Source organism: Lineus longissimus, chromosome 7 (assembly GCF_910592395.1).
Source record: "Lineus longissimus chromosome 7, tnLinLong1.2, whole genome shotgun sequence".
Classification (NCBI taxonomy): Eukaryota; Metazoa; Nemertea; class Pilidiophora; order Heteronemertea; family Lineidae; genus Lineus; species Lineus longissimus.
Genome location: NC_088314.1, coordinates 14,583,263 through 14,586,208, shown reverse-complemented (window position 1 = coordinate 14,586,208; position 2,946 = coordinate 14,583,263). Strand labels below are relative to the sequence as shown.

Genomic DNA, 2,946 nt, shown 5'->3' with positions numbered 1-2,946 from the left:
AAGCTTTTTGCAGGCCGCCATCCTGATCAGCAAGATGGGGCTGCAAATAACGAATAATCAACGGGAGTAACTGGTAAAGAAGTAATTAGAGCAGCAACCGACACTACTGAAACTGAGTCAATAGGCCGAGAAGCGATGCCGGCGTCGGCTTCGAAATTTCTACATGTTGCAAACGGCGTGAATTGTCCAAACCGTGACGTTTCGGCTGCGTGTGACGTAGTTGATTTGGTCAACGCCAGATGGCAGCAGACGACGTTGCAGGTGCCAGTGTCCTCGGGAATCGACAAGGCAAATTGTCCGTGGAGCGAGGAGTGTCCCCCCCAGCACAGTAGTTCCTTAGAAAGTCAAAGGACGCGCCTCGTCCCGCAGTGGCCAAGCTGTTCTGGGCGTGTGACTGGCTTCGCGGGCCGTGGGAGTTCGAGGTGAGTCCGTCCAAGCAGGGCGTCTGCATGTAGGTCGCAAACACGGCGCGGAATGACACAAGCCAATCGAGGCGGTGAGCAAGTTATTTCGGAGCGAATCTTCCAACGGCAACCGACGGAGAACTATTCCAAGCGTGCCCACCTTTTCACACGCGTTTCATGTAGGCCTAGCGCTGCTCTTTCGACTGGCGGGTGCCCCCCCCCTCCCCCCGGGTTCGAGTGCCAAATTCGGCACTGAACGTCGAGCACGGCCAGTTCGAGCCCTCACTGACGTCACTGTCGCCACTGTCGCCAGGGACACGTGGCTGCCTGGCTGCGGTGACGTCATCGGCGGCTGCCTGGCGTCGGTGATGTCGTCACAGGGGCTTCCCGTCACCAGGGAGGTCGTCTGCGGCCAGGAAGCCATTTAGACGCCAGACAGAGCTCGGACGCGAGGTTATTCGACCAAACTCTTGCCTTGATTAAATGCCCACACACAACTGTACCGGTATCTGTTCTTGATCTTCTGCTTAGCTTCTGATACATATTTAGTTTAATTTGAATCACCTGGCCCCAGGACCCCCCTCCCTCCCCCGCCCAAGCTCGGTAAGGCATGGGAAAGGGAAGTTAACAATGGGGAAGGGCATTTGGGGAAAGGTCTATTGTTGGTTTGTTTATTATGGGCCGATCCTGGAGGTACTGCAATACAAGGCCAACCCGTGGCGAGAGCGGAGCAAGCCCCTGACATCTCGCCGAGGTCCAAAAATCAGTTTAATATCGAAGCACCTCAATGAGGTGCGTATCAGATATTAAGCTGATTAGAACAGATACTTTTTTTTTTTTTTTTTGATAAGTAAAATTTATTGCACATATTGATTACTTATATATATTACATACAGTGATACAGAAGGCTGAATTTTTTCGGGGATTACATAGATAGAATTAATTGACAACTAGGGTTTAAAGGGGGCAATGATTTAGACAGTGTATTAATAACGACACTGTGTTTATAAGGAAACTGTTAGTTTGACTTTACTGTAAAAAATTAAACAACTGGAAGAGTACGGGTTAAAATTATATTTACATAACGAGATGTTGCCACAAACACGGATAATTGAAAATTGTAGTAAAAATGAAATACTACTTGGCGTGAGCCTGCACGGTAATAGACCGCAGGCGCACGCCTCTGACAAAGAGAATTGAAAATATTTTAATGTTGTAAAAATGGAACAACGAGGCACGCGTGCCGACACGGTCGATGGCCGGCCCGCACGCGCGCCTATAGAAAGAGTTGACAATAACTTGAAAGATTACAGCAACATAAATTGAACATACGAAATAATAATAATACACAATTGTTTATCTAGATCAACCGAAGGAAAGAAGACTAAAGCCGTCAATGTTTATACAATTTAAAATTAGGCAAGATAAAGCCTTCTTGAATTTTACAATAGCATTGATTAAACTAAAGATGAAAAACTGATTCAAAGGAGTCATGTGGCGTGATCGGTGGACAAAGCCGATCACGTCACTGCCAATGAAATTAAATAAGAATGATAGTATTTAGGATTGACGGCTGTTTAAAATTTTTGTTGAATTATTCGAGTCAGACTAAGAAAAGTGTAAATGAGTTTATATTACGGTTGACCAACAGAAAACAATCGGGTTAACATAATTATATTGACCATTTAACCCTTTTACTGCCGGCCAATTTTAATTTCCATGAACCCCAACTGCCGGTAGATTCTATTGTTTTTACAGTAATTAAGGCAGCATATTTCACCAGCCTAGTGAGAGAAAACCATTGGAGATACAGCCAAACAATGTATATGAAAGTTGTTCAGTATGACCCCCTCTTTCAATTGGGGTAAAAAAATTGGGAGTTCTGACCTAATTTGCATACCGCCATCTTGAATTTATAATGAGGACGGACAAAAAATCTCAAAGAAACACATCGTCATGTACATCGCTATACACACTGTCACTATCGCTTTCAGCATCGTCATTATTTACATCGTATTCTGGATCCGAATCACTATCTACGAACTCCTCACCTGAATCAGAATCATTCACTACATCTAGTTCGTCCAGAACCTCCGTCAGTGACAATCTTTTTGCCATTTCACCAACTTCAAACTCAATTTTCTCCCAACAGTTGTACAGGTCGATATACCATGGGCGCCGCCATTTGCAAGCTCTATCATCGTACTACAACGCCATCTACGAACTTCTTGAAAAACTACGCTAGTCTTCGTGTTATCTGTTGATTTTTAGTGATACACAGAATGTCGCATTTTTGCGACTTCGGCAGTAAACGGAAAATAATGGTTGTCGCAGAAGTGCGACTTCGGCAGTAAAAGGGTTAAGCTCCAGCACCTCGTCTTCTACAGAGCAGAAAACGGGGTACTGGCACCAATATTTTTTAAATAGAAACAGAGGAAACCTATGAAAATCACACCGGATACGAGTGTTTACACGGGAAATGAAATATAAAATGACAGAATCTGAAGTGATGACTTTCTTCTCAAATTTTTTAAAATTACGT

General features: G+C 44.4%; 1 non-coding gene across 1 annotated transcript; it reads right to left on the bottom strand.

Moving 5' to 3' along the window:
* Window positions 1-1,075: 1,075 nt before the first annotated feature.
* Window positions 1,076-1,265, bottom strand: LOC135491814 (U2 spliceosomal RNA). The gene has a single exon (XR_010447924.1). It is a non-coding gene; the product is annotated as a U2 spliceosomal RNA (small nuclear RNA).
* Between the last annotated feature and the right edge of the window lie 1,681 nt (window positions 1,266-2,946).